At 38.7% G+C, this 23,763-nt stretch overlaps 1 protein-coding gene across 3 annotated transcripts in view; it reads right to left on the bottom strand.

The window, feature by feature from the left end:
• LOC150080016 (oxysterol-binding protein-related protein 8-like) overlaps nucleotides 1-23,763 on the bottom strand; it is a 464,021-nt gene that overhangs the window by 402,102 nt on the left and 38,156 nt on the right. Inside the window, exon 1 of one of the 3 annotated variants that reach the window (XM_090383710.1) lies at nucleotides 401-487. The exons of the other annotated variants lie outside the window; for them this stretch is intronic. The gene's annotated coding sequence lies outside the window, so the exon portion shown is untranslated. Of the gene's footprint in view, nucleotides 1-400; nucleotides 488-23,763 lie in introns of those variants that run through there. 3 annotated transcript variants of the gene reach the window in all.

The raw sequence follows: 23,763 nt of genomic DNA, 5'->3' as shown, positions 1-23,763 counted from the left end.
TGCATTAACACCATTACAACTACTACAAAAAATATGCAGTACATATGTGAGAAATAAGCTGCAGTGCCATTAAAATAATAATTTAAATGCATGGGACTGTTCATCTAAAATTAGCTATTTTCACATATTTCAACAGGAAATCCATACACCGAGAACCAGAAAGAGGATATCACTGATCAATCCAATCAATGCCTATTAACGTTCAGCACCAATGCAATAGGAGAGATTAGAATCTATAACATGATCAAAAATGCTATTAAGCAGTCAGGCTATTCTGCCTGAATGCAAATTAACACGGTGTGATATCCACATGATAATGTAGAATGAATCATTCCATCTCTGACATCATGGAAGTGCATGAGAATGGACCACTGTATCAGAAATAAGCAAGACCACCTACCTATTCAGTTAGTAGAAAAACCCTACTAAGTGAATACAATGACATCCAATTCAACAGAGCAGTATTCTCATACGTTATACTGATACTATTTGTTCATTAGCAATGTCAGCAAACACAGCTGTGATCAAGGAAAGAGTTGTTTCTCCAATTCCTAGTTGGCAGGAGCCCAGTCTTGACCTGTATGCATGTGTTATCATGCATATGTGGGATGGATGGCAGTTTTTGGAAATAAAGTATAAATCAAAAGTTATCTAAGGGCTTTCAAAAATATAAAGTAAGGTAAGCAACAGAAAAATGAAAGCTATGAAATAATTCAGAATGGCATAAGTGTATTAATATTGGCAAAATTATGTCATAAAGAAAGGTTATAAAAATGATTAAATAAAAAAAAATTCCCCACTGCATTTCTCCATTCATTCTAATAATTTCTCAAATTCTTCTTAGAATTTATTCTAACTTCCTTCTTCCAGAACACTAGCTGGGATTTTATTCAAATCATCAATTGCACTGGGGCCAAAGGCAAATTTCACATGTCTATTCTTGATGGCATTTCTCCACTTGTTCTCAAAACCTCCTGAGCTTGCACCTGTTCTGTTTTACACTTTTAACATTTTCTAATTCCACTGCGGTTTTTCCTTCTGCTTGGAAAGTTACTCCCATCCAGCCAATTCTTAAAAAGAGGTGACAAATCCCTCCCATCCAATTATCAATTGTTGCAATTGCAATTATCCTATTGCAATTGTTAATTGAAAAACTCCATTAACTGCCAAGTCCTAACTACGCTAAAACATTTTGACTGATCAATGACGGCCAGTATGGATGCCATCAGTGTAAATCCACTAGTGATCTGGTGGCTAATGTTGTTGTCCATCTACAGAAAAATTGAATTTAAAAGTGTGGTGAAACACAAGCAGTTGCTCTTGACACTTCTAAGGCTTTTTATTGTGTGTGGCATAAAGGTCTTCTAAACAAGTTTCCATCTTATGGAGTGCTGACTTTTTTTTGTATTAGCATTAGCAAAGGCACATGATGCAATAAAGCAAGCTTATATAACATCAGCCATAAAAAAAAAAAAAAAGAAGTTGAAGTTGATTGAGCAGGACAACTCAAAATGGAAAGTGGAATGCAATGTGCTATCATCGGCAAAACTATGGATAGAATTTCCAGTCAATAGAAGAAGGTCATTAATATACAAGAGGAAAAGAGTGGGGGAAAGAACTGAACCTCGGGGGACACCGGCATTAGTGGAGAAGTTAGAAGACAGAGAGCCATCTACCATCAGCCTCAGTGAGCGATCAGAGAGAAAACTGTATAACCAATTACTAAAAACAGTTGACAAACCATAAGATGGAAGCTTGTTTAGAAGACCTTTATGCCAAACATGATCAAAAGCCTTTGAGATGTCAAGAGCAACTACTTGTGTTTCTCCAAACCTTTCCACTGAATTAGTCCTTAAATGGGTAACATAAGCCAGAATATCTCCAGTGGATCGACACTGATGGAATCCATACTGGCGATCGTTGATCAGACGGAAGGTTTCTAGGTAGTTTAAGAGTTGGCGGTTAATTGATTTCTCCATTACTTTAGAAAGAGTAGAAGTAATTGCAATGGGATGATAATTGGATGGGAAGGATTTGTCACCTTTTTTAGGAACTGGCTGGATATGAGCAAATTTCCAAGAAGAAGGAAAAACACCTTTGGAATAAGAAAGTGAAAAAAGGCGGCAAAGAATAGGAGTAAGTTCAGGAGCACAGGTTTTGAGAACAAGTGGAGAAATACCATCAGGACCTGGAGCTTTCTTAGCATTGAGATTCATCAAAATCCTTTTGATATCCTTTTTACAGAAGACCACAGGAGGCATTGAATGGAGCGTGTTGGGAATGGTGGGAGGTGTTTTACCAAGATCATTAATACATGAGCTGGAAGAAAAATGGGATGCTAGCAGGTCAGCTTTATCCTTGGCTGAAGTGGCAACAGAACCATCTGGTTTGGACAGAGGTGGGAGCAGAGATGGGCAAAAGTTGTGGCCAATAGCTTTGGCAAGAGACCAGAATGCTCGGCTACCATTAGGGCAAGAAGCAAGTTTTCTACTCTTAGCCTGTTCAAACTCTAGTTTGGACTGATTAATAACTGCTTTACAATTATTGCGAGCTTTGGTCTACGGAAAAAATGAAACTGAAGAATTAGAAACAAGCCAATTATGATATGCAACATTCTTCTCTTGAACAGCCTTAGCACATTTATTGGAAAACCAAGGTTTAGATAAAGGACGAGATTTTAAAGTGGAGTGTGGGATAAAGGATTCCATTCCTGCAAGAATAATTTCACTCACACGATCTGAGCAAACGTTGACATCTGAAGTTTTGAAACAGTAATCCGACCATGGAAAAGAAGAAAAGAAGACTCGCAGGTCATCCCAGTTTGCATTCTTGTAATGCCAAACAATGCGAGGTTGGGAATAGCCATGAGAAAAAGGTTCCATTGGAGAAGAGACAATCACCAAGTTGTGAACTAAAGTGCCTAAAGGACCTCTCACTCAGACCGTGTACTTAGAAGGGTTGTTTGTGAGAAAAAGATCAAGCGTATTGGCTGTATGATTAGGATTGCCCGGTATTCTTGTACTTAAATGAACAATCTGTGCTAGATCATTAGTAATTGCAAAAGCCTCAGCATCTCAACCTGCTGGGTCGGTGTGACTAGAAAACGGAAGCCAGCTGGAGTTGTGAACATTAAAATCACCAACGAAAATTACCTCACTGTTAGGAAAGTTGGACTGGAGGAAGTCAAGTTGCAAAGAGAGGAAGTCAAAGAGCTCCAAGTGATTAGTGAAGTTGGGAGAACGGTAGAGACAACAGATGAATTTGACACAATGAGGAGAGATATTTTAAGCCAGACAAGATCGAAGAGAGGAGATTCCAAAGTGCCAAGTCTCTGACAGGGAATATAAGAACGGACATATGCACAAGTACCACCTTTGAGGCAAAAGGAATCATACAGCGAATAATTTGGGCATCTGAGATAAGCAGTAGTTGAATCAACCGATAACTGGGATTCTGTCAGAAAAAGTACATGGGGTTTGGCAGACTGCAAGTGGAAATGGACATCGTTGAGATTAGAACTGAGACCACATATATTTGTGAAATGAATTAGGAAGTGCTTGGGAGGTTTAGATCTTTTTGCAGATAAGCTTGCTCTATTAGTTTGACAATTCATGGTGTATTCAATAGTAAGAAAAAGTGGATGGGACATGCTGTATGAAGTAATGAAATTTTTGGATATGGCGTACACGTGGTAAGAATATACCCAGATCCTTGACATAACGTGGCCTCGACAATGCTCCCTGCATACACACTACTCGGACTCCCTCCAGTCACTATCTGGCAGAGTAAAGGTAGCAAGATTATACACTAGCTGGAAGCCTCCTAGAGAGGTCCTGTGTACTAACTAGCAGCCGGCCTGCGATCACCGTTTTAGAGCTGTACCCTCGAAATGTAAGGAATACTGGATCTCACCATGACATTCATCATAACCTCAAAAGTCATCAATCATACTGCATGATGGAAGAGATAGGGAAGGATTGACCGGAACTTAGCTCTAGAGACTAAACATGGGTTCCACCACTTCAAGCCTCCAATAAGCAAAGTGGTGGTATTTTACCGATTGATGAGAGTCATCTACCACCAAGAAACTAAGGCCATATTGCTCCGAAATATGCGCGGTGGTCATTTCCTGACTTTTCCGCATCCTCCGTATTTGGTGGTCACAGGCTCGAACCCCAGTCTAATCAAGAAGCATGTACTATGCACTGCTGCTCCTGCCCACCCGGCTACAGAGGCGCCTACATCGTAGTATCCAATCAAATTAGTCAGACAAGACTTCCCCTTAACAAACCCATGCTGTGTCCAAGCTATAACTGAAGTCTTGTCTAGATGAACCTGCAATGCTTCTTTAACAAGTGCCTCCATTAATTTCCCTGGAACAGAAGTTAAACTAACAGGTCTGTAATTACTTGTTTCCCTTTGATCCTCCTTTGTGGATTGGGGTCACATTTGCAGACTTCCAGTCCATGGGTACATCCCCTGAGTCCAAGGAAGCTGACATAATTTTGGCTAAGGGTTTACTTAGCTGCCACCTCTAATATAACTGGATAGATTCCATCCACCCCAGGTGCTTTTCTTGTGTTTATCTTCAACAATTTCTCTTCCGCTTTACTCTCAGTTATTACAAGATTATCTAGCTTACTGGCAGAGTTGGATACACCTCTGGCATTCCCCTCCCTGAATAACTCCTCATGTGTGAATGTCGATGCAAAATATTCATTTAGTTGGTTAGCTACCTGAGCAGGATCATCAACAGTTGAACCATCAATACCAAGTGGACCAATCTGATTCATTCCCTTCCTTCTAGAGTTTACATAAGAAAAGAACTCTTTGCTATTTTTCTTTGCATCCTTTCCCAAATATTTCTCATGATCTGCCTTTGCCTGCCTAACCTCTTTTGTAACTTGGTTACAGACCAGCTTATATCTATCATAGGCTTCTGTATCACATGTTAATTTATATGTATCCCATTTTTCTTCTCTGCCACATGTCTCATTAGTTCATCTGACATCTATTAAAGCCTAAACCTTGAACAATATTTCTTAGTTGGTATGAAAAGCCTAGTAGCTTCCAAGATTAATTCTTTGAATGCTTCCTATTTGGAATTTGTTGTTGGTAACATCATCAGTTGTTCCCACTGTATTGAATTTAAATACTGTCTCAGACCACTGTACTCACCTTTACGAAAGCAAAAACCCTTCCCTTTACCCTTGATGGTAGTTACCACTTTGAATAAATCCCACTTCAGCACATTGTGATCACTGCCACCTAGTGGTTCCTTAATCTGCAGATTCTTGATGCATGAAGAATCATTACTGATAATCAGATCAAGAGTATTACTCCCTCCAGTTGCCTCCCGAACATGCTGCTGTAGAAAACAATCATCCAATAAATCCACAAAAGCTTTGATAGTGTGTGCGTGACCAATCCACAAATTCCAGTCAATATCCGGGAAATTAAAATTGTACCTCATAGTTTGAGAAACCCTGCTCTGGATAAACAACATATTCCCGAATATCCACCACCAATTCCTTAAATTGGGATCTTCAGGTAACTAGTGTCCGCAATTCTGCCTAGACAGGATAGGAGGGAGTATATAATGAGAACCTTGTCAATCAATTCAGCCATGGGGAGATTGTGCAAGGCTCATGTGGTGTAGAATTTTTTTCAATGTAGTCTGTGCTTGTTGACAGCAGAGACTATTTTACTAGGGATGGGATACACAGACTAAAAGGTTAACAGTGGCTGCTGCTATTAGAATAAGCAGAAGCCTGGAAGGCAAGGCACTGGGGATTTCCAGGACTGCTGGGAGTCATAGTGGAACAAGAAAATACATGGGCTCTATAACTGATAACTAAGAATAGAAACAGGTGCATGTATAATTGCATGTACACCAATGCTAGGGGTATAGTTAATAAATTTTATGAGTTTGAAGTGCTGGTCAAGACATCAAAGGCAGATATTGTTGGGATATCAGGGATGTTGTGTTACACAGATATAAGCAGTGAAGAATTCGAATTTGGGGAGTACAATATGTACAGAAAAAATAGACAGGACAGGAAGGGAGGAGGGTTATGCTGTTAGTTAAGAAACAAACTCTAAGGAAGTGCATCCAAATGATGTTGGTGGGCAATGCAATGTTGAATCTCTTTGGTGTGACATAAGCACTGGGAAAGGGAAAATGAGAGTAAGTATGTGTTATAGACCTAATGAAACTGATGAGTATAATGAGTATCTCCATTAATTTTCTGTTCCAGGAAAATTAATGGAGGCACTAGATAAAGAAGCACTGCAGGATCATTTAGACAAGACTTCAGTTATAGCTCGGACACAGCATGGTTTTGTTAAGGGGAAGTCTTGCCTGACCAATTTGATTGGATACTATGATGCAGTCACAAAGGAACTGGATGCAGGGAATAACTTTGATATTATATACTTGGATCTTAGAAAGGCTTTTGATACTGTTGCACATGGAAGACTGCTGCACAAATTGGAGCAGTGTGACATTGGAGGCAAATTGCTGCTGTGGATAAAGGGGTGGCTGAGGGGGAGAAGACAGAGAGTGGTAATCAATGGACACTGCTCGTCATGTACTAATGTTATTAGTGGAGTCCCTCAGGGCTCAGTGTTGGGTCCATTATTGTTTTCTGTATTCATAAATGATATTGATGATGGTATATCAAGCTTAATGTCCAAGTTTGCAGACGATACAAAGGTAGGCAGGGTTGTCAAGGACACTACTGACACTATGCTGCTGCAACAGGATCTGGAAAGGTTGAGCAGATGGGCTGAGAGGTGGCAAATGAAGTTTAACATTGACAAATGTAAAGTACTACACATGGGAAACAGCAACCCCAGAGCAATGTATCAACTCTGTGGTACTACACTGACAGTGGTAGAGAATGAAAGGGACCTGGGGGTGGTTGTGCAGGCAGATATGAAGTTCTCTGAGCAGTGCAGATGGGCTGCAAGAGTAGCTCATGGTGTATTGTCAATGATATATAGGAATTTTTCTAGCAGGGATAAGGAGGTGATTATTCCCTTGTATAAGGCAATGGTCAGGCCACACCTAGAGTACTGTATACAGGTCTGGAGGCCTCATTTCAAGAAGGATGTAGACCTGCTGGAACGAGTACAGAGAAGGGCAACAAGATTAGTGAATGGAACAAAGGGGTGCTCTTACGAAGAAAGGCTTAAGTTTTGCAAATTACAGTGTCTGGAGACTTGGCACCAGTGAGGTGATCTGATAGAGGTGTATAAAGCCTTGAATGGTTTGAGCATGCTCAATGCTGATGGGATTCTTCCTCTCGCTCAGAATAATCACCTGAGAGGGCATAAATTCAAATTGAGGAAAGACAGATGTAGGATAGACGTGCGGAAATTTGCCTTTAGCCAGCGGGTGGTTGGTTGGTGGAACAGACTTCCATCCCTTGTCGTGGAAGTTGATAGCCTAAATAAGTTTAAGGCTCAGCTGGACAGGTATTTTGAACAAACAGACGGGTGAAGTGGAAGTGGGTTTTTTTTTTTTTTCTTTCTGTTTTTTGGCTGATGCTGCATAAGCTTGCTTTCTTGCATCAAATGTCAATGCTAATGCTAATGAGCAATTGTGTGGAGAAAACAGAGGGCCAGTAAATCAGAATGTCTTATAATGTGGGGATTTAACTTTCCATATATTGACTGGAACTTGTGGATTGGTCACTCGCACACTAGCAAGACTTTTGTGGATCAATTGGATGACTGTTTTCTGCAGCAGCAAGCTAGAGAAGCAACCACAGGGGAGTAATACTCTTGATCTGATTATCAGCAGTGATTATTAATGCATTAAGAATTTCCACATAAAGGAACCACTGGGTGACAGTGATCACAGTGTACTGATGTGGGATCTACTTAAAGATAACTACCATCAAGAGTAAAAAAGGGAAGGGCTTCTGATTTCGTAAAGGTGACTACAGCGGTCTCGGGCAGATTTTAATTTCCATACAGTGGAATCAACTAACGATGTTACCAACGGTGAATTCTAAATGGGAAGCCTTTAGCGACTTAATCTTGGAGGCTACTAGGCTTTTCATTCCAACAAAGAAACACTGTTTAAGGTTTAGGCCTAATGGATGTCAGGAAAATTAATGAGGCTCGTGGCAGAGAAGAATAAAAAATGTATGGGATGCATATAAATTATCACGCGACACAGAAGCCTATGACAGTTATAAGCTAGTCTGTAATCAAGTCAAAAGGAGGTTAGACAGCAAAGGCAGATTACGAGAAATCTTTGGCAAAGGATACAAAGAAAAACACAAAGCGTTCTTTACTTATGTAAACTCTAGAAAAAAACGGGATGAATCAGATTGGGACACTTCACATAGATAGTTTCACTATTGCTGATGATGCTCGAGTAGCTGATAAACTGAATGAGCATTTTGCATCTACATTCACACATAAGGAGTTATTCAAAGAGGGGAATTCCAGAAGTTTATCAAAGTCTAATAGGGAGCTAAGTGATTTTGTAATAACTAAGAGCAAAGTGGAAGAGAAATTGTTGAAGTTAAACGTAAGGAAGGCACCGGGGGTGGATCGGATCTATCCAAATATATTAGCCATAATTATGAGAGCTTCCTTGGACTGGAATTGGTGATATCTTCCTTGCTTGCAAAGATATCACCAATTCACAAAGGGGGTGGGGGTTCAAAATGTGACACATGTAATTGTAGACATGTTAGTTAAACTTTTGTCCCAGGGAAAATAATGCAGTCATCAGTTAAAGAAGCATTGCAGGATCATCTAGACAAGATTGCAATAACAGTTAAGACACAGCATGGGTTTGTTAAAGGAGGTCTTGCCTGACCAATTTGATTAGATACTATGATATGGTCACAAAGACAACGGATGCAAAAAATAATTTCGATATCATATACTTGGATTTCAGGAAAGTTTTCATAACATTGCACATGGAAGACTGCTGTACAAACTGGAGTGGTGGGGCATTAAGGGTAAGCTGCTACAATAGATAAAGGGATGGTTGAGTGAGAGACAACAGAGAGTGGCAATCAATGGACACTGCTCTTCGTGGACAAATATTATTAGTGGAGTTCCTCAGTGGTCTGTGCTGGGCCGATTGTTGTTTTGTGTAAACCTCAATGATATCGCTGAAGGTATATCAGCTAATTCTGCAGATGATAGAAAGGTTGGCAGGGTTGTTAACGACAGTAAAGACAGTATGCTACTGAACTGGATCTAGATAAGTTGGGCAAATGGGCTGAGAAGTGGCAACTGAAGTTTAACATTGACAAATGCAAAGTACTGCATATGGGTAGCAATAACCCAAGAAACGTACCAACTGTGTGGAAAGTGAAAAAGACCTGGGAGTAACTGTGTAGTCAGATATGAAGTTCGCTGAGTAGCTGCAGATGAGTTGCCAGGGCAGTTAATGGAGTCTTATCAATGATATATAGGAATTTTGCTAGAGGGCCAGGGAAGTGATTATCCTGTTGTACAAGGCAATCAATGGTCAGGCCACGCCTTGAGTACTGCATACAGATCTGGAGGCCTCATTTTAGGAAGGATGTAGATTTGCTTGAGCGTGTACAGAGGACAAGATTGGTAAGGGGAACAAAGGGGTGCTCTTACCAAGAAAGACTTAAGTTTTGCAATTTGTGGCATATGGAGAGTAGGCACGTGCGAGGTGATCTGACTGAGGTGTACAAACCGTTGAATGGGTTGAGCATGCTGAATGCTGTTGGGATTCTTCCCCTTGCTGAGATTAAGAGCCTGATGGGGCATAGATTCAAACTGTAGAATAGATGTATGCAAGTTTGCCTTTAGCCAGCGGATAGCTGATTGGTGGAACAGGCTTCCATCTTTTGTTGTAGAAGTTGATAGCCTAAATAAATTAAAGGCTGAGCCGGACAGGCATTTGGAACAAATGGAGGGGTGAAATGGGAAAGGTTTTTTTTGGCTGATGCTGCATAAACTTGCTTTCTACAATACAAGGTTACAGGCACGTGTGTATTCCATTTTACAGCTGTGAATTACAGGCTCCGAAAAAGCGATGTGTTTGCCTTTTTATTTACCTAATTGTTATTTTATATTGTACTTTATACATAGTCTTATAGTTACGCTGGTTATTTTTATTTTTAATTTAGATAAAGAGTTTTTGTAGATTACTACTTAATATATGTAACACCGTTATTTCGTTCGAATCTTGCAGCCATTGTATTTGTATAGAGTGGTAGGGAATTCAAATTTTTAATTGTGGTAACTAGGTAGCTCTAACATATAATTATATAGCGTAATAAGCATCACTGCATTTAGGATTCTATTAGATAGTGCAGTATTGACAATTAATTAGTTAAATTTATTGATCTTATTAATTTAAAATATCATGCCCGAGACTAGAGCAGCAAAGCAACGGGCACAAAGCGGCAGTAGTGCTGTGACTCGAGAGAGAACTGAGGGAGGGGATTCTCCAATGCATCACAGCCTAAAAAAATGTGCAACTTTTGAAATCTTTGCCGAACTCTCTGGAACAGAACATGATCTAGCCAAGGAGGATGTCTTTGTGTGTGCCAGGTGCAGAGAGTGTCTAGAAATTAGGCATCAACTCAGCGTTCTACTGGGCATCTATGAGAGCTTGATGTGTAGAGAAGATGCCCTCAAAGAAATTAATATGAGGGGGGCCCGTCAAGCTCTCAGCTGCCCAACTCAACGCCAGAGCTCACTCCTGGGCATCAGGCAACACAGCGGCAATCTCCAAGGCAGAATGTGCTGGTCCCAAAAGAACTAGTTATTGTTGGTGACACTATTGTCAGGGAGACGGGGAATATATTGTGTAAAAAGGATAGATGGAACAGGACCAGAGTATGTCTGCCAGAGGCAAAAGTTGATGACGTTGTAAAGCATATATCATCTTTTAAGGGCACGAAACGTGATATTGTTGTTCATTGGCACCAATGACATTAAGAGTAGGAGATCTGCAGATTAATTAACAAGTACAGGTCAATGTAGCAAAAAAGTCACGAGTTAGGGTTAAATTTGAAAGTGTCTGCAATTCTGCCAAGATATGACAGGAGGGAGTGCATGATGAGAGCCTTGTCAATCAATTCGGCCCTGGAGGGAATGTGCAAGGCTCAAGGGTTAGAATTTTTTTCGGAGTGGTCTGTACTTGTTAACAGGAGAGACTGCTTCTACAGGGATGGGACACACTTAAATAGAAAGGGTGCAAGAATATTTGCTGATGCTACAGAGGCAGTGTTAGGTGGATTGGAAAACTGCTAGCTTGGGGGGATTCACAGATGCAAAGGTTAAAAGTAGCCGCAGGCAGAGGTGAAGGTGATTCTTGCACTTCTATTAGAATAAGTAGCGACTTGGAGCGAGGGTGCTGGGGATTTCAGGGACTGATGGCAGTCATCATGAAACAGGTGGGTATATGGGATGTATCAGGGTAACTAGCAATAGGAATAGTTGCATGTATACCAATGCTAGAAGTATAGTAAATAAATTTGATGAATTTGAAGTGTTGGTCAAGATTGTTGGGATATCAGAGACGTGGTGTCACACTGATATTAGGAAGGCAGAATTGGAATTTGGTGAGTACAATTGTATGTACAGAAAGGATAGATGGGATAGGAAGGCAGAAGCCTTTGAAAGCTTCAGTTATTTTAGCGCTTTTAATCTGGTATTTTATTGCATTTTAATTCAGTATTTTATTATCATTTTATTTGTACATTCACTGTAAACTACAATTGTTTTATTCTATCTTAATTCAGTATTTTATTATCAGTAACATTTTATTTGTATAATCACATTTATTTTGTTTGATCTACTGTAAATTTATTGTAAATTTAAATATAAAGCTTTTTAACATTTTGGTTTTCGTTTTTACTTCAATGGTTGGTGAGAAACGCTAAAAATCATAGTATGAATATACCCAACCCCAGAGGCCTATTTGAAGAAGTGCATCCAGTTGATATAGATGAACAGTGTGCTGTTGAGTCAATTTGGCATGACATAAGCACTGCGAAAGCAAAAATAAGAGTGGAGTGCGTTATAGGCCTAATGACTCGAATGAGCACAATGAACAATTGTACAGAGAAATAGAGTAGGCTAGTAAATCAGAATGTCTTATAATGGGGGATTTTAACTACCCAGATATTGACTGGAACTTGGGGGTTGATCACTCACACATACTAGTAAGACTTTTGTGGATTTATTGGATGATTGTTTTCTGCAGCAGCATGTTCGAGAGGCAAACAGAGAGGGTACTCTTGATCTGGTTATCAGCAATGATAATTCGTGTATTAAGAATTTGCAGATAAAGGAACCACTAGGTGGCAGTGATCACAGCATACTGATGTGGGATTTACTTAAAGATATAATTACCATCAGGAGTAAAGGAAAGGGTTTTTTCTTCCGTAAAGGTGAGTACAGTGGTCTCAGACAGTTTTTAAATTCTGTACAGTGTTGATCCCACTGTTTAAGAAATATTGTTCAAGGTTTATTCCTAAATGGTTATCAAATGAACTAATGAGACTTGTGACAGAGAAGAAAAATGCATGGGATGCATATAAATTATCACTCGACTCAGAAGCCTATGGCAGATATAAGCTAATCTGTAATCAAATTATAGCTCGGACACAGTATGGTTTTCTTAAGGGAAAGTCTTGCCTGACCAATTTGATTGCATATTATGATGCAGTCACAAAAGAACTGGATGCAGGGAATAACTTTGATATTATATACTTGGATTTTAGAAAGGCTTTTGATACTGTTGCACATGGAAGACTGCACAACAAATTGGAGCAGTGTGGCATTGGAGGCAAATTGCTGCTATGGATAAAGGGGTGGATTGAGGGGGAGAAGACAGAGAGTGGTAATCAATGGACACTGCTCATCATGGACTAATGTTATTAGTGGAGTCCCTCATGGTTCAGTGTTGGGTTCATTATTGTTTTCTGTATTTATAAATAATATTGATGATGGTATATCAAGCTTAATGTCCAAGTTTGCAGACGATACAAAGGTTGGCAGGGTTGTTAAGGACAACTACTGACGCTATGCTGCTGCAATAGGATCTGGAAAGGTTGAGCAGATGGGCTGAAAGGTGGCAAATGAAGTTTAACATTGACAAATGTAAAGTACTACATATGGGAAACAGCAACCCCAGAGCAACGTATCAACTCTGTGGTACCACACTGACAGTGGTAGAGAATGAAAAGGACCTGGGGGTAATTGTGCAGGCAGATATGAAGTTCCCTGAGCAGTGCAGACAGTCTGCAAGAGTAGCTCAGGGTGTCTTGTCAATGATATACAGGAATTTTTCTAACAGGGATAAAGAGGTGATTATTCCCTTGTATAAGGAATTGGTCAGGCCACACATTGAGTACTGTATACAGGTCTGGAGGCCTCATTTCAAGGAGTTGAGCTGCTGGAACGAGTAAGACCACGTATATTTGTGAAATGAATTAGGAAGTCCCAAGGACTTCCTAATTAATTTCACAAATATACGTGGTCTTAATTCCAATCTCAACGATGTCCATTTCCACTTGCAGTCTTCCAAACCCCATGTACTTTTTCTGACTGAATCTCAGTTATCAGTTGATTCAACTACTTCTCATCTCACATGTCCAAATTATTTGCTGTATGATTCCTTTCGCCTCAAAAGTGGTACTTGTGCATATGTCCGTTCTGATATTCCCTGTCAGAGACTTGGCAATTTGGAATCTCCTCTCTTTGATCTTCTCTGGCTTAAAATCTCTCTACCTCATTGTGTCAAATTCATCTGTTGTCTCTACCATTCTCCCAACTGCACTAATCACTTGGAGCTCTTTGACTTCCTCTCTTTGCAACTTGACTTTCTCCAGTCTAACTTTCCTAACAGTGAGGTAATTTTCCTTGGTGATTTTAACGTTCACAACTCCAGCTGGCTTCCATTTTCTAGTCACACCGACCCAGCAGGTCGAGATGCTGAGGCTTTTGCAATTACTAATGACCTAGCACAGATTGTTCATTTACCTACAAGAATACCGGACAATCCTAATCATACAGCCAATACGCTTGATCTTTTTCTCACAAACAACCCTTCTAAGTACAAGGTCGAAGTGAGAGGTCCTTTAGGCACTTCAGATCACAACTTGGTGATTGTCTCTTCTCCAATGGAACCTTTATCTCATGGCTATTCCCAACCTCGTATTGTTTGGCATTACAAGAATGCAAAATGGGATGACCTGCGAGACTTCTTTTCTTCTTTTCCTTGGTCTGATTACTGTTTCAAAACTTCTGATGTCAACGTTTGCTCAGATCGTGTCAGTGAAATTATTCTTGCAGGAATGGAATCCTTTATCCCACACTCCACTTTAAAATCTCGTCCTTCATCTAAACCTTGGTTTTCCAATAAATGTGCTAAGGCTGTCCAAGAGAAGAATGTTGCATATCGTAATTGGCTTGTTTCTAATTCTTCAGTTTCATTTTCTGCCTACACCAAAGCTCGCAACAATTGTAAAGCAGTTATTAATCAGTCCAAACTAGAGTTTGAACAGGCTAAGAGTAGAAAACTTACTTCTTGCCCTAATGGTAGCCGAGCATTCTGGTCTCTTGCCAAAGCTATTGGCCGCAACTTTTGCCCATCTCTGTTCCCACCTCTGTCCAAACCAGATGGTTCTGTTGTCACTTCAGCCAAGGATAAAGCTGACCTGCTAGCATCCCATTTTTCTTCAAGCTCATGTATTAATGATCTTGGTAAAACACCTCCCACCATTCCTAGCACGCTCCATTCAATGCCTCCTGTGGTCTTCCGTCAAAAGGATATCAGAAGGATTTTGATGAATCTTGATGCTAAGAAAGCTCCAGGTCCTGATGGTATTTCTCCACTTGTTCTCAAAACCTGTGCTCCTGAACTTACTCCTATTCTTTGCCGCCTTTTTTCACTTTCTTATTCCAAAGGTGTTTTTCCTTCTGCTTAGAAATTTGCTCATATCCAGCCAGTTCCTAAAAAGGGTGACAAATCCCTCCCATCCAATTATCGTCCCAATGCAATTACTTCTACTCTTTCTAAAGTAATGGAGAAATCAATTAACGCCAACTCTTAAACTATCTAGAAACCTTCCGTCTGATCAACGATCGCCAGTATGGATTCCGTCAGTGTCGATCCACTGGTGATATTCTGGCTTATGTTACCCATTTATGGACTAATACAATGGAAAGGTTCGGTGAAACACAAGTAGTTGCTCTTGACATCTCAAAGGCTTTTGATCGTGTTTGGCATAAAGGTCTTCTAAACAAGCTTCCATCTTATGGTTTGCCAACTGTTTTTAGTAATTGGTTATCCAGTTTTCTTTCTGATCGCTCACTGAGGGTAATGGTAGATGGCTCTCTGTCTTCTAACTTCTCCACTAATGCCTGTGTCCCCCAAGGTTCAGTTCTTTCCCCCACTCTTTTCCTCTTGTATACCAATGACCTTCTTCCATTGACTGGAAATCCTATCCATAGTTTTGCCGATGATAGCACATTGCATTCAACTTTCCATTTTGAGAAACCTTGTCCTGCTCAATCAGCTTCAACTTCTCGAAAATCTGCTGCCAATTCCTTAAATGTCGATCTTCAGGTAATTCTCCAGTGGGGCAAAGACAACTTAGTTGATTTCAACCCTTCTAAAACTCAGTCTTGTCTTATATCTCGCAAAAAGGATTCTTCTGCTCCTATGCTTATCTTTAGTGACACTCCGATTTATAGGCAAAATGATATATCTCTTTTGGGGATTACCCTGACTTCTAATCTCTCTTGGCACAAGCACATTACAAATATTGCTTCCTCTGCATCTAAAAAACTTGGATTTCTCTTTCGCTCTCGGCATTACTTTTCTTCCAAACAGCTGCTCACTCTGTATAAATCGCAAATCCGCCCTGCCATGAAATATTGTTCCCACATCTGGGGTGGTGCCCCCAAAACCTCTCTCAGGCTTCTTGATTCCATTCAGAAGAGAGCAGTTAGGTTAATTAATGATTCATCTCTAACAGAGTCTCTCCACTCGCTTTCTCATAGACGTACTGTTTCTGCTGCATGCCTCTTCTACAGATACTTCCATGGGCACTGTTCTTCTGAATTGGCTTCTATAATTCCCGCTCTCTCTTTCAAAACAGTCCGAACATGTGCCGCCACCAGCCAACATCCATTTACTGTCCAACTTCAAACCCACAGAACCAACTTTTCATCTTCCTCATTTATTCATTCAACTGCCGTTCTCTGGAACAACCTTCCTTCATACGTATTTCCTGAAAATTACAATCTACAGAAGTTCAAGTCCAATGTCAACAAATATCTTCTTTCGTCTTCTCAACCTCCAACCCAAGCACGGTACTAAGTACTATAGGTTCTAATACCTCTCGTGTTTGGGGTTCTCATAAAAAAAAAAAAAAAAAAAGAGAAGGGCAACAAGATTAGTGAATGGAACAAAGGGTTGCTCTTACGAAGAAAGGCTTAAGTTTTGCAAATTACAGTGTCTGGAGACTAGGCACCGGCGAGATGATCTGATAGAAGTGTATAAAAACTTGAATGGTTTGAGCATGCTCAATGCCGATGGGATTCTACCTCTTGCACAGAATAATCACCTGAGAGGGCATAAATTCAAATTAAGGAAAGACAGATGTAGGATAGATATGTGGAAATTTGCCTTTAGCCAGTGGGTAGTTGGTTGGTGGAACAGACTTCCATCCTTTGTTGTGGAAGATGATAGCCTAAATAAATTTAAGGCTCAGCTGGACAGGTATTTCAAACGAACGCAGGGGTGAAGTGGAAGAGGGTTTTTTTTTTTTTTGGCTGATGCTGCATAAGCTTGCTTTCTTGCGTCATATGCCTCTACTAATGCTAAAGTCACAAAGGAGGTTAGGCAGGCAAAGGCAGATTACAAGAAATCTTTGGCAAAGGATGCTAAGAAAAAAAAACAAGGATTTCTTTACTTTTATAAACTCGAAAAGGAAGGGAATGAATCTGATTGGTCCACTTGATATTGATGGTTCGACTGTTGATGATCCTGCTCAGATAGCAAACAAACTGAATGAGTATTTTGCATCTACATTCACACATGAGGAGTTATTAAGGTTTGAAAAGGGTTATCAAATTGTAGCAGGGTGCTTAATGATTTTGTAATAACTGAGAGCAAAGTGGAGGAGAAATTGTTGACATTAAACATAAGAAAGGCACCTGGGGTGTATGGGATCTATCCAGTTATATTAAAGGAGGCGGCAAAGCAACTAAGCAAACTCTTAGCCATAATTATGAGAGCATCCTTGGATTCAGGGGAAGTCCCCACGGACTGGAAATATGTAAATGTATCCCCAATTCACAAAGGGGGATCAAAGAGTGACACGAGTACTTACAGACCAGTTAGTTTAACTTCTGTTCCGGGTAAAATAATGGAGTCACTGGTTAAAGATTCATTGCAGGATCATCTAGACAAGACTGCAGCAAAATTCAGAAACAGCATTGGTTTGTTAAGGGAAGTCTTGTCTGACAAATTTGATAGGATATTATGATATAGTTACAAAGGAACTGGATACAAAAAATAATTTTGATATCATATATTTGGATTTGGATTTCACTAAAACTTTTGACACTGTTGCGCATGGAAGACTATTGTACAAATTGGAGCAGAATGGTATTAAGGATATGTTGCTACAATGGATAAAAGGATGGTTGAGTGGGAGAAGACAGAGGGTGGTAATCAATGGGTGCTGCTCTTCGTGGACTAATGTTATTAGTGGAGTCCCACAGGGTTCGGTGTTAGGTCCACTGTTGTTTTGTATATTTATCAATGATATTGATGAAGGTATATCAGGCTTAATGTTATTAGTGGAGTCCCTCACGGTTCAGTGTTGGGTCCATTATTGTTTTCTGTATTTATAAATAATATTGATGATGGTATTGAAGTTTGCAGATGATACAAAGGTTGGCAGGGTTGTTAATGACAGTAATGGCAGTGTGCTACTGCAACAGGATCTAGAAAATTTGGGCAGATGGGCTAAGAAGTGGCAACTGAAGTTTAACCTTGATAAATGCAAAGTTTGTTTGTTTGTTTGTTATTTGGTTTTTAGGAGCATTAGCAACTAAGGCCATATTGCTCCGGGATATGCGGTGGTCATTCTCTGACCTTTTCGCATCCTCCGTATTTGGTGGTGACGGGCTTGAACACCGGTCTAATCATAAATGCAAAGTACTGCATATGGGTAGAAGTAACCCCAGAGAACCGTACCAACTGTGTGGTACTACACTTAAGATGGTAGAAAATGAAAAAGACCTGGGAGTAATTGTGCAGTCAGATATGAAGTTTTCTGAGCAATGCAGACGGGCTGCCAGGGCAGGTCATGGGGTTTTGTCAATGATATATAGGAATTTTGCTAGCAGGGAAAAGGAGGTGATTGTCCCTCTGTATAAGGCAATGGTCAGGCCACACCTTGGGTACTGAATACAGGTCTGGAGGCCTCATTATAGATTTGCTTGAGCGTGTACAGAGAAGGGCAACAAGATTGGTGAGGGGAATGAAGGGGTCCTCTTACAAAGAGAGGCTTAAGTTCTGCAAACTGCAGTGGCTGGAGACTAGACACCTGCGTGATAATCTGATTGAGGTGTATAAGGCCTTGAATGGGTTGAGCACGCTGAATTCTGATGGGATCTTTCCACTTGTTCAGATTATGAACATAAGGGTGCATATATTGAAATTAAGAAACAACAGATGTAAAATTGATGTGCGAAAATTTGCCTTTAGCCAGTGGGTGGTTAATTTCTGGAACAAACTTCCATCTGTTGTTGTTGTGGAAGTTGATAGGTTAAATAATTTAAGGAGGAACTGGACAGGCATTTGGAGGGAATGGCGTGATTTTTTTTTTTTTGGCTGATGCTGCATAAGCTCATACACTTGCTTTCTTGCATCACATGTCACTACTACTACTACTAACTCTGTAATGGGCCAAAGATAACTTTGTTAATTTCAAACCTTCTAGAACTCAGCACTGCCTTATATCTCACAAAAACGAGTCTACTACTCCTAAGTTTATCTTGAAGACCAGAGATCTCTTGTGTAGATATCTCAGATCTCTATACAAGATCACATCTCTATTAACAATTACCTGACTTCTAATCTCAATTGCCATAAACAGATCACAATATTGCTTTCTGTTATATGCCTTTTCTAGGATACTTCCATGGGCACTGTTCTGAATTGGCTTCTATAATCTATCCCCCCCTCTTTCTCTCTCTCTTAATCAAATCAGTCCAAACACATGCCACAACCAGTCAAAATCCATTTTCTGTCCAACTTCAAACTCCCAAAACCAACTTTTTTCTTCTTCATTTATCTCTCCAGTTTTAGGTTTCTGAACAACCTTCCTTCACATGTGCATTTCTTGAAAATTACAATCTACAGAAATTCAAGTCTAATGTCAACAAGTACATTCTTCTGTCTTCTCAAACTCCAACCTATGTATGGTACTAAGAACTATAATTAGTACTTAGTAGTCTGTTTTCATTAAAAAAAAATTCAATTTATATTTTTGCACCCTCGTGTATGCTTGTGTTTGTCACCTGAGAGAGGGTAAAGATACCATCAATATTTAGTTCACTGAACCCCATTTAAAGTCTCAAACACCTCCATTGGGATGGCGTTGATGCAAATCCCACTGGATAGGGGTGAATTATTTTAGGCTTCTTCAATCAGGGACTGTAGTTAATCAATCTTAAGTAGAGGGATTGAGATTTCCCTCTGAGTTTTACTAGTTTTTGCATCTCACACAGCATGCAAACTGAATTGTGAACTATACTTATACAAACATAATACAGTACATGATTTACTTATACTTGTAAAAACATATGGCATTCCATATGAACTAGATAAAATATGTTACATTATAGCTTGAGATGCCAAATGTTACAAAGAAAATCTTGCAATTGAGGGCAACTATTCAATAATCAAAAATTAGCTACTTATGAGAGATCTAAAACTATGTACTGAAATATTCTTTTTTTTCAACCTTAGAATTGTAAAGGGCAATGGAAGAGTTATACTATTCTACATAAACTTATACCATGAATTTTCCATTTCATTAATTTAATTTTCATGTGTAATGAAATGAAATTACCCTAAATATATGTAGGCATCTTATGGAGGATACCAACCTACCCACTGAGTATGTAAATAATTACAGCATATGGAGACCAATGCCATTTTAATATTTCTCAGACAAAATTATAAAAATAATGGATAACATCAATGAAAAAATACAAAGAAAATGAATCATGAAGGATATTGCTATTTTTCACTATGTATAAAAATAGCAAAAATACAAAGTACTATAGAAAGTAATGGAAGCAAAATTTTTAAAAAATCATTAAATAAAACACATTAAAAATAAAATAATAAACCTTAATTTTAATGTGTTCTAAACACAAGTATAGTATGGGGAGGGAGGGACAAAGTTTTCCAACCAATTTAGAAAAAAAATTTGAAAACAAATTGCAACATAAACAGAAAACAAGAATCTCATATGGGTACAAATAATAACACACAGTACGTGGCATTTACAGAAAGGTTTTTCTCATTTTTCATGCATTATGTGAATCACATAGTGCTCATAGACTAATTATCAAACTGAAAATATGAAAAATTAGCCTAAATGGGGGGGGGGGGGAAGAGGAAGAGAGAGAGGTATAACTTGATATATGTTCTCAGGTTCGATTAGTGTAGAATAAACAAACTCATTAACAGTTACCATTTCTCGTATTAAACTGTTCTAATTGGATTTAGCAGAAAGCAAATCTGATTCAGTTATTAAATCTGAGTAAACCTAAAACTTTAACTAAATCTGTAAGTCATTAAGTTTTTCTTAGTAACTTGCACTTATAATGAGAAGAACAAATGTATGCATAATTTGAAAAAAGCAATTTTTTTATAATTAACAGTACAAAACTGTTAATGGCCGTTTTACAGTAAGAGATTGCTTATTTTCAGCTTACAGACACATTTTTGAACAGTTCATCAAAACCCTTTCAGGTTCCTTTTACATTGAACTTAATATCTAGTTAAATTAAGCTATTCCAGTTAGATCACAGCTGTTGCTAATAATGTGATGTAACACCCATTAGCATTCATGCTAAGATAGGAAAAGTCTAACCTTATTTTTAGCCTTAGCTTATGTCTAAGGACATTATATATAAATAAAATTTTAAAAACACTGGACGACCTGATATGATTTTGTTGCTTTCAAAATTGAATTATGAAAGCAACAAAATCAAATAAGGTAATACAAACACATGCAGCTTAAGTTTCAGATAATGAGCCAGTTGTTTAGCACTGCCATACCCAAAAGGGAAAGCTTTCATCTAATCTAGCTTCTCTCACCAACCCAATATGTTTCAGCACTTTGACAGAATACCTCTAAGACTTTTGCTGATAACGACCTCTTGGATAATTAATATTACAGTATGTCCCTAGCAAGAAGATATAGTTAACCTTGTTTTTTAGTATATTAATGACAGTCAGGTAGTTTATTGTGCCTATTTAACTGTTATATGCCTGAGGATTAAATAAAGCAAAATAAAATAGACATATATTATAAAAAAAATTGCAAACTTATACTGAATTTAAGTATCAGCACAGCCAATAATTAATAGATTCAAATTGTTATGCATATTTATGCACATAACAAATCCTATAAGGATTCTATTTAAAAAAAAAATGTATAAGAAAAAAAATCCCAAGAAAAAGTCATAATAATAATAATATGGCATTTTCTTACCTTCTTTCCATATGACATGGTAAAGTGTGGCATTATAAGGAGCTATTAAATATCCATAAAAAAGCTCACATATATTTATAAATGACTATAATAAAAAAATTAATTTTTCATTTATTCCAATCAGAGTCTACAGTCATATCCAGTTATGGCTAAGGATGCAATTTATGACCAAGTCTGAGCTGTTAAAAGAATAACAACTGGGCTAGCAGATGATCAAGAAATGCAAAGCAATCATCACCAGTGATAACCCTTATCAAAACAAAACTGCTTTAAGTTCACTTGAGCAGTCTGCAAGATATCTTCCATCCAACATTATCAACACGTGTGCATTTGAAGATAGCAAGAGCCTTTTCAATAGTAACTATTTTCAACTTTGATTTATCAGGAAAGATTTTATTAAGTGCAATATAAGGTTACCAGTGAGGTTTACACAGATACTGTGTATAAAATACATGAAAAATGTTCAATTGGTATATCAGTAGTTACACACATCTTGTTTTAATCTTTGCAGTTCCTCCCAAGCACTATAATCCAATTTTGTTATATGTATTATTCTCTGTAATCAGTACTTTCATTTTTAAATTGTTTGATAATAAACATATCACATGTTCACTTTTAATGTTGTTGTTGTTTTGGTTTTTTTTGGCACAAGGGCCTCCTGGGCCATATTGTGCCTTTTCTTTATTAACTTATGACTGAGTTAATAATATAATTGTTGTCAGAGGCCATTATATACATTTATGCTCTTCAAGTATCTAAACAGTGCTTCAAAATTTGCATTATTTCCCAGTATGTGTTGTAAATTTAAAGGTTCCAACAGATTGGATGCAGAATAAAAAGTGGATTTCCGGTTACTTGAATAATTAGGGCATTCTATTAGAATATGTTTGATTGTTAGCTGAGTCTGACAGAATGAACATTGAGGTGGGTTTTCTCCCATAAGCAAGAACAAATGAGTTGTATATGAGTGTCCAATACGGAGTCTTGCCAAGATCACTTCTTCACGTCTGCTTTTCCTGAAACTAGAAGTCCACAACTGAGGTTCTTTTTTAATCTGAAACAGTTTATTATTTACTTGTGTTTGCCACAGATTAGTCCATTGAAGCCTACATGCTGTTTTAATAGTGGATTTATAATCAATGTGTGGGACTTTCAGATGATAGAGTGATCTATTTGTACGATGTTTAGCAGCATGATCTGCACTTTCATTACCTGGGATGCCGACATGCCCAGGTATCCAGCAGAAGGTAACCAACTGTTTGGATGTTTGATATTGGTATAATTGAGACCGTATCTGTTTCAGAATGGGATGTTGGGAAGAAGTAGTAGATTGAATGGCAGTGACGACACTTAAGGAGTTGGTGTATATAAGAGCTTTTCTGATTTGCTGTTTGGTTATATTATCTAGAGCTAGTTTTATTGCATACAGTTCTGCGGTATAGATACTGCATTCTATAGGAAGAGACACAGCTATTGAAAAAGCAGAAGAGATTGCTGCAGCACCTACAGCTTCATCTGTTTTGGAGCCATCTGTATATATGTGAAATTTCTCTGCGTTTTCTAAGGCGTGGGCTTTATGCAGCTGCTGGAAGTTGTTGTTTGGCAAAGAGCCTTTTCTCCATCTCAGAAAGTAATTATCACAGAGCGGTGAGTAATGAGACCAAGGTTGTTCAGGAGGAGCTACGTCTTCAAGGATATGCTGGAAGTTAATATTCCAACTGAGCATCAGTTCTTGCAATCTAATACCCGCAGGGCGGTTTTCATTAGGTTTATTACGATATAGCATTTCATACTGAGGGTTAAACAGGTATTCCCAGCAAGGATGAGATGGAATACTTTTTATTTTTGCAGCATAGCTACATAGTAAGGATTTTCGTCTAAGGTGTAATGGCGGTTCATTTGTGTCAATATACAGGCTATGGACTGGAGATGTCCTGAAGGCACCTGTGGCTATCCTTAGGGCACTATGTTGGACAGTATTTAGACGTAG

This window comes from Mastigoproctus giganteus, chromosome 10 (assembly GCF_048544385.1).
Source record: "Mastigoproctus giganteus isolate SK-2022 chromosome 10, ASM4854438v1, whole genome shotgun sequence".
NCBI lineage: Eukaryota > Metazoa > Arthropoda > Arachnida > Uropygi > Thelyphonidae > Mastigoproctus > Mastigoproctus giganteus.
The sequence above is the reverse complement of the archived record's forward strand: the minus strand, read 5'-3'. Positions and strand labels throughout refer to the sequence as shown.